Source organism: Equus caballus, chromosome 10 (genome assembly GCF_041296265.1).
Source record: "Equus caballus isolate H_3958 breed thoroughbred chromosome 10, TB-T2T, whole genome shotgun sequence".
NCBI classification, from domain to species: Eukaryota; Metazoa; Chordata; class Mammalia; order Perissodactyla; family Equidae; genus Equus; species Equus caballus.
Window position 1 is genome coordinate 23,984,045 of NC_091693.1, and position 11,122 is coordinate 23,995,166.

The 11,122-nt window shown below is 49.1% G+C and overlaps 2 pseudogenes; both read right to left on the bottom strand.

Moving 5' to 3' along the window:
- Positions 1-900: 900 nt before the first annotated feature.
- LOC106780898 (leukocyte immunoglobulin-like receptor subfamily B member 2) lies at positions 901-5,515 on the bottom strand (annotated as a pseudogene).
- A 7-nt stretch (positions 5,516-5,522) lies between these two features.
- LOC138915081 (leukocyte immunoglobulin-like receptor subfamily A member 5) lies at positions 5,523-6,582 on the bottom strand (annotated as a pseudogene).
- Positions 6,583-11,122: the final 4,540 nt, after the last annotated feature.

The window sequence follows — 11,122 nt, forward strand, 5'->3', positions numbered from 1 at the left end:
AAGCCAACCACGCATTTCTGAAAAGAACATACTAGCACGGTCATCATGATATATAATCCATTTTACATATCGCTGACTCTCATTTGGGAGTATTTTGTTTAGGAATCCACATGTAAGTTCCTGTAAGAGATTTCTGTGATTTTCCCATTTTGTAGTTTCCTTGTCAGGTTTTACTATCAATTTTTTTGTAGCCTGAAAAAATGTGTCAGGAGGAATATTCTCTTCTTCAATTTCGGAGGAAAGCGTTTAAGTTTGGTATATGTGCGTGTGTGTGTATGGGTGTGTGTGTATGAATTTTGTTGTGTGTCTGTGTATGTATGTCTGTGTCCAGGTGTGTGTGTGTGTGTATTTCATAAATACATAAATGTTTGGAAACATTCACTAGTGAAGTTTTCGAGACTCAGAGTTCACTTTTTGGGACAAGTTTTAATTACAGGTTCAACATATTTACTATATAGGACAATTCAAATTTTCTATTTATTTTTATGTCCATCATTTTGGTAAATTGTACTTTTTGGAATTTTGTCCATTTCATCTACATTTTCTAATATATTGGTATAAAATTTTTCATAATGGTTCGTTATGTATTTAAAGTCTGTAGGATTTGTGATACTGTCCCGATAATGTAATGCGTTCCTTCTCTCTTTCTTCCTTCAGTGTTGAGACTGGAATTTGTAAGTGTGATTAATGTTTTCAAGAACGAGTTTTTTGGCTTTATTGATTTTTCTCTGTTTTTTATCTGTCCTCATTGGTAGCTACTGTCATCATTATTATTTCCCTCCTTCTACCTTCATTTTGAAAAATTTGCTATTCTTTTTCTAAATTCTTGATAAAATACTTTAGATAATTTATTTTCACCTTTTCTTTTCTAATATATCCATTCGTGGTTCTCAATTTGCCCATTTCATAGGTTTGATATGTAATAGTTCCATTATCATCATACTTGAAACCTTCTCTTCCTTCTATTTTGGATTTCTCATTTCTCTCATGGATTACTGAAAAGTTGCTTTATTTCTGAAATGTGGGGATATCAGTTATCTTTCACTGCAGAATCAGGTGACTCCCAGTGAGTCCCAGAAGCTCCTAGTCCACGTTACGATTTCAGGCTGGCTGGGGGTCATTAGCTGAGTGTCCACTGGGGGCAGCTCCTGTGCCTTCTGGGGTCCCTGCAGTCTCCCTCCCTGGAAGGTGGGGTCCGGGTCCTTCCTGGGCTAGTGGATGACCAGGGCAGCGTACACGCTGGGCTCTGCTGGGGGCTCCTCTGACTGGGAGGAAGGGGGTGTCGTCTCCTGTCTGAGGGTCAGGCGGTTCAGCTGGGCATAGGTCACTTCCTGGGGGGCTTGAGATGCAGCAGCCTGGAGCCAGGGGAGAGTAGGGGATAGGTATGTAGCTGAGGTGGGGGTAGCCCGGGGTCCAAGTGAGGATAAAGCCCACCTGTCTGTTCATCTGCCTGACCTTCACATCCAGTGATTTCTCTGACATGGGGCAAAGAGAGGGGCCACTCTCCACCTAAATCTTGATCTTGAGTGGTTCAGCAGGGCATAAATCACTCTCTAGGGATCGTCATCATGGGGACGCTGCTGGAGGGAGACAAATGGACAGAAAATGTGTCTCCTTGATCCCACTGGTTACCTCCTCCAGTCACTTGTCCACATTATTTCAGAGTGAAATCACTTTCCTGATGGAAATTTCAGGGACTTCCTAAGCCTTGGAGCATTTGGATGCTTTCTACAGTTCTGATTCTTATCCTAACATGCCACGTCTTGCTCACTTGGCTCCAGCCACACAGCTCATCTTACCGAAAAAGCATGTTGCTGCCTCAGGGCCTTTGCACCTGCTGTTTCCTCTGCACCTCCCCCCCACACACACACACTGTCCCCTCTTTCTTTACATTATTTTCCTTAACAGACTTTGCACACTAAGATACTACCCACATAACCGCATGTTGTCTCTCACCCATGAGAAGAGCTCAAGGAGTGTGGAGACACGTTTGCTCCCTGCTGTACCTGCAGCACCTGAATGGAGCAGAGGAAACAGTGAGCTCCCTGTGAACAATGTGGGGTGAATTAATGAAAAGGATCCTGTGGACTTGCAGGTGATTCACTTATTCATGCATCCTGTTGAGACCTGGGGGTGAACGCCATCAATCAGAATGTCAGACAGAGGACGAGGAACCAGGAAAGGGAACCACATAGGAGGGGCCATGAGGCCACAGAAACCAGGAGGAGTGAAGTCACAGCAGGACACCCCAGGTACCCGAGAGGAGAGGTGAGTGTGGGACGCTGCTGAGAGCTGGGTGATGTGAGGTCAGCAAAGTGTCCATTGGATCAAGTTTGACTACAGGAAGGTCCCTGGTGGCCTGGACAGGTCAGGGGTCTCACTTGATGGTGCAACTCCACCCCCTCCTCAGGCTGTGTGTCCTTCACGGCAGCATCTGCTGGGGCAGAACAGGGGGTGTGTCTCTTGTCAGGATTCTCTGAGGTCTCTCAGGGCTGCAGGCCCCTCTGCTCCCAGATGGGCCACTGAGGTCCAGGGGTGAGGAGATGGGCCCGAGGTCACTCAGCGGATGTCAGTCCTTCTCACTCCAAATCCTGAGACCCTCCCAACCCATGACCCCATGGCCCACTGAAATCTCTGTCCCCACCCCTGGGTGGCCCCTCCTCTTCCTCTCACAGAGGGTCTGTTCCTGGGTGTCAGCAGCTGGGCTGGAGCTGGGGGAGGAGACGGGAGTGTTAGGGGCAGAGAGGGGACTGAGTGTGGGGTGGGAGCCTGGGGTCTTCAGGGCGGGAATGACCGGATGTACAGGTCTCTGTCCTTGGGCTGTGGGTCTGCAGCCCCTGCAGGAAGTTGGAGATCAGCCTGTGTCTGGGCTGGGTCAAGATGGACAGAGTCTCAGCCCTGGGAGGTTATGACCACTCGCCCTCCACATGAGATTCGGGAGAAAAGAAGGAAACCGTAACCCATACTGTGTGCATATTTCAATATTTCATGAGATTGAAAAGCTGAAAGAATACCTTAAATGTGTACATATGTGCTGGATTAAGTGTTTTTTTCTCAGTTTTCTGATTTGAAGTTCTGGGAAAGCCTTTTTCTAGGCTGGCCTTCCCATCTATTTGGTTTCCCACTGGCTGGTGCACTAAGCCCACCTCCTCCTGTGACCCTGGTCACCCTGTTCCCTATTCAGCCAATGTCCTGCATTTGCCCTGATGCAGGAGTTGGGGGAGGAGGTGGAGGAGGAGGAGGGAGAGAAGCAGGACGAAGGCCACCAAGACCCAGATCAGAGCCTGCAGGTACCACTTGAGATCTTGGGCACAAGTGACCTCACGAATGAGCCAATGATGCCATTTAATTGTTAACCTACTATGGGCCAGGAATGTACTGGGATCTGGGCATTCATCTCCTCTAACTTACAACAATCCTGCAAAAGGGGATGGTTACTCCCACCCACCCATTTCACAGGTGAAGAAACTGAGGCACAAACAGGTAAGTTATGTGCCCCAGGCGACCCAGCCTGAAATGGTAGAGCTGAGAACTGAGCCCAGGGGACTGACTGCCTTCCTTATACTTAATGCTCCATCTGAGCACCCTGAGCTGAAGGGACAGGATCTGAACACCATGGACCCTTGTCCTGTCCCTCCCTCCCCTGTACAATGTGACCATCACTGATGTAGAGGGGACAGACTCCCATAAAATCACATCCTGGGGGACTTCCCTGTGAGGCTTCCTCTCCCAGGAGGTCAGAGTAATAGTCGGAATTGACAGGAAATCTAAGCTCCGGGCCAAGATTCTCTCCTTTACACTTGGAGAAACTGAGGCCCAGATGGAGGAAGGTGTGTACAAATCAGAGTCTCCGGATGGCATAACTCAGCCTCTGTTCTCCGTGGACCACCCACCACCTTCCCGCAGAGACCCTCACTTACCCCTCAGGGTGCCTGACTCCATGGGGAACAGTTGGTCCTCAGAGCCCCCTGGGGATCAGGATGGAGGTCAGGGGGCTGCTTCTCCCCACTTCAGTCTGGCTGCCCCTCCCCCAGGCTGGGACCCATGGTCTCCCTCTGTCATGACCACCCCACCCACCATCCACCAGCCTCATGGCCCTGGAGCCCTGTGGACCCCCCATCTCTGCCCGACTCCCAGCCCCCTGGAGACAAGCTGTGCTGAGAGAGGAACTAGGAGTCAGGTCAGCTGAGTCTCGAGAGACAGGCCTGGAGAAACTGTGAGCTCTCGGAGAGAGGCCCCTGTGACTCACCAGATGTTAAGTTGAGCCCTGGGGCTGGGGAGGTGGGGTCCCCAGAGGGTCCTGGGAGAAAGGACAAGAGGGGATGAGGGGCTGGAGTTTCCCCCAGAGACCCCGTCTCTGCTCACACAATTATCCTTCATCTGCCCTGTGGTCCCCAAGGCTCTCCCTCCATCCTCCAGGAGGGTTCTGCTGATGGGGTTGAAGGAAGGAGCCAGCATGGGAGGACTCTTTTTCTCTCCTACACTCTTAGGGTCAGGTCACCCTCTGGGTGACCCTCCCTCGGAGCCCCCTCACTCCAAGCCCAGCCCAGAGTTCTCTGGGGGACAGGGCCTTGAGCTAACTGACTCAGAAAGGACATGGTCAAGAGGCCCTCACCTGAGAGCACGAGCTCAAGGGGGTCACTGGGATGTGACAACAGGTGGGGGGGGTGCTGTCTGAGCTGTAGCACCTGTAGGTCCCCCCGTGGGCTGAGGTCACTCATGGGGAATTGGGCCTGGTTCTCCTGGGTTCCGTACTTTGATCTAACACTTAGGGGGAATCAGCTGCCCCCTCCTTGGACAGAAGAAAACTCTCCCTTGGGCTCCATGACTGACACAGCAGGGTCACCTTCTCTCCTGAGGCCACCGTGAGGCCTATCTGCACTGAGAGGGAGGGAGTGTCAGGGAGCTGTCCTAGAGAGAGGAAGGGTGGGTAAGGGGCTGCCCATCCTCCTTGTTCTGAACTGAAAGTCCCAGACCTCTCTCTGAGGGCCCTCATCTCTGTCCATCTTGCTTCCTTTGAGTCTGTCCCTGCCCATCCTTTGCCTCTATATCTCTTTCGCTCCCTGGAGCCCCCACACCTTTCTTCTCAACGTCACCACCTGGGGCTCCCCCATCAGAGCCTGTGCAGAGTCTGGGCTCCTGACTGACCCATTGGCCCCTCATCTGCCACCAGGATGTCCAGGGGCATCACTGGGGGCTGACCACTCGGAGGAGAAATTGTGTCCACCATAGCATTTGTACCTGCCCCCAGGGGAGGGTCTCACAAGGCCAAGGGGAAGTCGGTCTGAGACAGTCCAGTCTGTGGCTGCCTAACAATGTGCCGTGGAAAGCAAGCCCTCCCTCCTTGATCAGAGTGAGTCTGTCATAGCTGACATCACAATGACATAGGAGGGTCAGGCTCTGTCCAGAGGTCACGGCATGGACCTGCTGGGTCAGGAGGAAGGGCTTTCTAGACACACCTGGAAGACAGAAGAGCTGAGGATTTCAGGGGCTGATTCTTCCCCAGACCTCCCATCTCTTGTGCTGGAATTTCTAGAGTTACTGTGTTTATAGCTTTGTGTCCATTGTCCCACGATCCCTGAGGTCCTTGACCTCCATGTCCCACCCGGGCCTCCCCTGGGAGTAAAGACCCCAATAAGCTGTCTGGTGACTCAAAACATGGATGGAGCAAGGATGAGACTTCTTCACCTGGGACAAGGAGCTCCAAGGGGGTCACTGGGATGTGACCATTCCTGGGGGATGTTCCTGTTACAGCCATAGCATGTGAACATCCACCTGTGGAAGGGGATCACAGGGTCCACGGGGAAGACGGCCCAGTATTTCCCACTAGAGTGTCACTGTGAGTCCAGCATCCATGAGGGTTTGCATTCTCCTTCCTTAGTCACAATGAACCTGTCAGATCCCAGCCATGAGCCACACTGGAGGGTGATGTTCCCTCCTAAGGTCACCACAGGGCTCGGCAGGGCTGAGAGGGAGGGTTTTCTGTAGATTCCTAGGAGAGGAGGAGGCAGCATGTTAAATGGGGCTCACACCTCCCTCATATCCCCCAGGGCGGGGCTGTGAGAGAGGAGATACCCCTGAGAGCAGACCCCCTTCCTGAGCTAAGGCTGGGACCCCTGAGTGTCTTTCCACCTGTCACCACCAGCTCCAGGGGTCACTGCACTCTGATAAATATGTGGGTCTTCAATAGTAACAGCGATATTGCCCTAAGTTTTGCTCTATCATGTTTGTGATGGAGAACCTGGCCTAGTCCTCAGGTTCCAGTGGGTTCTGTCTGTCCCGGTGTGTTTTCTTCCCTGTCCAGATGGTACTCCTGTGCCTGTAGGGTCTGCTGACATCAGATGGTCACAGGGATCCCCCTGGGTATCAGAGAGCTTGGCTCGGCCCAGGTGGTGGGTTTGGTGAGGGTCCCTGGAAGGAAACCAGAGTCTGGAGCTTAAAGTCCTTCCCCACCCTTATTCTCCCAGCTCAGCCCATGGTCCCTCTTGGTTTTGTCACTATCATCCCAGAATTGCTGGGCTCACTCCTGAGTGCTCAGGGGCTGAGGTAAGAGGGAGGACATGGTGGCCTGACTTCACTCATGTCCTCAGGCTCAGACTCAGCCCTGGAAGAGAGTCCCTATGAGAGATTTGCACCCGGATGTCTGAGCCGATTCTCTTCCCATCAGGGCCCCAGTCCACTCCAGCTGCCTGAGCCCTGAGGTTCCCATGAACAAGGAGGTGTGGAGACTCCCCATCCCCTCCTGCTGTGCCCCTTCCCGCTCTCCGCAGCTGACCGAGGCAGAGAGGATGGAAACCATGGCACCTGTTCTGAGTGCTCCCGCTGTGCAGATGGAGGAGACCACGGGGCCCGAAGGACAGAGAGATGCACAAGATGTGGTAAGTCAGGGGCTGCTGCCGCCCATTCGGGTTCCCACAGCTGTGGACCCACAGGAAGGGGATGACCCCTCCCTGGGCCTGGCTCTGCTTTGCTCCAGGGCAGGGGCTCAGGAGAACTCCAGGCCCCCTGGAGACATCTCAGCCCAGAGCTGAGGTCTCACCTGGTTCCCATGACTCTTTCTGCCTAGCCTGAATCCCGCTCGGGGTGGGTGAGGACCCAGGTTCTCATCCTGAGCCCGTCTCTGACAGTCTGGCTCTGAATAGGACCTGCCACTTATTTCCTCAGCTCCTCCACAATTGGAATTTACTTTCTGTCTTTGTCCAGTCCATGAACAAATATTTACTGAGCTCCTACTATGAACAAGTCATTGGTGTGAGACACCAGAAATATATCCGTGATCCAGGTAAATCATTTGCTGTATTTTGAGAAGTCAGATTAACAGAATATGGACATTCAAAGGCTAATATTACCACTAGTTTATTGACAAGGGAAAAATATGAAGATTACGAGAATAATTGGAGACCATGACTAGACTATGATTGAGGAGGGGGAGACCTATGGGATGGGACACCTATGAGAACTTTCTAGAGATGAAAGAAGATTCTAGAGAAGCCTGCGACGACACGGAGAATGTCTGAAAGGGAAGAGGAGAGGGGAAGGTGGTGACTAATTATGCAAGGTGCCGTCCACGGTGCCAGGACATTGTATTTTATTTTTAAGAGAAATAGAATACATTAGCAAAGACTGTTATGATAAAAAAATTTATGAGACTCATATTATGTGCCATACAGCAAATAAATAAAAAGAAGTAAAAATAATTGAACTCCATTACTCCTACACTAGCATGTCAATCAGTAAAGTAAATGATTTACATGAACTTCTCAATATGAAGCTCGCATGCCCCTTAATGAGGCGCAAACACATAACAGAGGTTAGAGATGATACAGAGTTACCTTTGTTGTTTTTTGGACTGGGAATTGGGAAGGAATTTCTCTGGTCCAACCTCTGCAGAGGACTGATATGGGAAAACACAGAAGTGTTTAATGGCCCAGCATCTGAGTGTGTGTGTATATTTGTGGTGTAACTGTACTGTCTAGTTTAGAGGGAGGGAGAAGTGAGAAATGAGGGTGGAGGGTCACATCTGGACTGATCATGAACAACCTTGAGTTCAGAGAGAAGAGTTTGGAGTTGCCCCTGAAGACAGTGAGGACCATGGAAGGATGTGGGGCAGGGAAGGGACAGATCCTGAAATGGAAGAATGGTTAGAGAGACTGATATGTGGAGGGTGAACTGGAGAAGGTAGTGTGGGCCGGCAGCTCAGAAACCAATAAAGTGGTGGATGTGACCACACAAGCCAGATGTGTCCAGGTGTGGGCTCTGGGCTGGACTCTGTGGATGGGAGGGTAGCAGGGGTCAGAGGGATTCTGGAGGCTGAATGGCTTTTATTGGGTGATTGACTGAGAGGTCTAAGAGACAAGGAAGTGAAGGCAACCTTCCCTCTCTGCCTTGGTTGAGTGGAGACATCAATGGTGCCCTCAGAGACATGGTGAGCCACGTGGTGGTGGGGATGGAGAGGCCTGGGGAGTTTGGTACAATATGCTTCTGCTCCCACAGGAAAGCACAACTCTTCCTCTTGTTCCTGGAATGTGGGTTTTCCTTCTCGCAAACAGCTCCCTGAGTGACATGCTGGTTTCTGTAAAAAGCAGGACCCCTCTCTCTATCACCTTGGGGTGAATCAGTTGAGTCATTTCTGCCTGTTGAGAGCACCCTTCAATGCTGGGTGTCGCTCACCACTTAACCCTGTGGAGAGTTCAGAATTCAGACAAGAATGGTCTTCATCATTGTTCCTGTTTCAGGACAGTGATATATGCAAGAGCAAGAGAAGAAGTAGCTGCTAAAGATGGTCAACCCATTCAGGAAGTGGCAGTACTACAATTTATATTAATGTTTATATTTATTTTTTATTTCCTCACTCACATATTAATTACTTAATTTAATGTACCTATCTACCTATCCGTCCAATTTTATATAGACGTGGTTGACATACAGCACTAAGTTTACAGTGCACAGCATAATCACTTAACTTACACATATAGTGAAAAGATGACCACAGTAAACTTAGTTAACATCCATCATCTCACATAGAAAAAAATAAAAGAAAAAAATGGCTTTTTTCCTGTAATGAGAACTCTCATCTGCTCTCTACTCTCTAGATCTACTCTCTAACAACTTTCAGATATACCGTATTATCAGTGCTAACTACGCTCATCATATTGGTCATTCCATCCCCAGTCCTTATCTATCTTATAACAGAAGGTTTATATCTCTTGGCCCCCTTCATCCAGTTCTCCCTCCCCCACCCTTGACTCTAGTGAACACAAATATAATCTCTTTTTCTAGGAGTTTCTTTTTTTGTTTTTAGATTCCACATATAAGTGAGATCATACAGAATTTGTCTTTCTCTGACTTATCTCATTTAGCATAATGCCTTCAAGGTCCATCTATGTTGTTGCAAATGGAAGGATTTCCTTCTTTTTATGGCTGACTAATATTCCAGTGTACATTCACTTCTTTGTTCTTGATTTTGTTGCTTGTGAAAGAGTGTTGATAAAAACTTGAACAAAGTTTCCCTTAAAAGACAATTTTAAATAACAACAGTTATGCATGGGAGAAAGGAGCAAGTTCTACTTGAGGAAAATGAGGTAAAATATGAGCCATGATCTGATCCTGCATCAGAGCATGCCCTGAGGTCCAGGTGGCCCTGCCTGATTACCAGTCCTCTCCCCTGAGGTGGGTCTAGTGGGAGGCCCTGCAGATCCTAGTTTCAAGAACAGGTCAGAGAAGTCGTTGGAGGTCCTGGTCCTAGGAGGGCTCTGTGGCTCCCGTATTCTGTCCCCCTCTCATTATAGAGATGACCCTTATCTGCTCCTACTCCAGTTTCAGAAATTCACAGCCTCCTTCAGGGGAACACAGAGCTGGGTTAGCCTCTTGGGAGTGTGCAGGTAGTGTCCAGGACAAAATAAGAACCTAGGATCCACAGGACATGCTGCTCTCCTTGTACTTGCAGAAGTGTCACCATGGGTCCCCCAGTGTCATCTCTATCAGCCCCAACTCCTCTGCAACCCTCCAGCCCTGGGTAAAACACACTGTTTTTGATCCACACAGTAATGAGGGAATGGGGAAGACTCAAACACCTGTGCCTAGATCCATTGGCTCAGACAGAATCCTGGAAGGAAACCACATCAGAGATGATGATTTGTCTCCAGTGGATCCCAGGCTTCAGTGAAGCTCCATCCATGGAACCTGGTCATGTGCCGTGAGGAAGCCCAGCTTTCCACCATGACCCTCTCCTCCCTTCCCTTCCAGGACTCACCAAGACCCAGGAGGCTGAGGAATTTGGGGGACGTGGTGCTGCTTCTGTCAGGCAGGAGACAGGAGCCAAGCAAGGCTGACAAGTTCACAGGATGTGGTGGGCAGGGTCCCCACATCAAAGTTTGTAGCGTTCACAAGGTGCCTGACACACAGGAAGAGGACTGGCGTCTTGTCACCCTAAAGGTCAGGGATGCTCAGGGTCTGTTTTGAGCCATGTCACTGAACATGCCACATGTCCAAAGTCACATTTATTTTTCCTAAACTCTACTCTCATGTAAGGATTTTAACAGATCTTTGCTGCATTTTTACGTCATAGATATTATTCAATTTATAACATGCAAGATTCCCTTCTCCAGCTAATATATAAATATTATCATTATACAACTCTTTGCAAAAAGAATATCCAATGTGTCTCCCACTAATATTTTTTAGGCTTTGTACTACCTGAAAATTCTTTATTTCCGTAAATAAAAAAAACAAAGCAGCTAACTAGAACCTTTGTTTCTCTCTCCCCGCCCCCCCCAGCTTTATTGGGACATAATTGACAAAAAGGAATCGTATATATTTAACGTGTACATCTTGATGTTGTGGAATATATGTACATTTTGAAAAGATCACCATGTCAAGCTAATTAACACGTCAGTCACTTCACATAGTTACCGTGTGTGTGTGTCTGTGTGGTGAGAACTCTTGAGATCTCTTAGCAAATTTCAAGTGTATAACACATTGTTATCACCTATAGTCACCACACTGTACCTTAGGTCTCCAGAAATTATTCATCTTATAACTGACAGTTTGTAACATTTGATCAACATCTCTCCATTTTCCCCAGCCTCTAGTCTCTGGTAATCACCATTCAACTCTGTGTTAC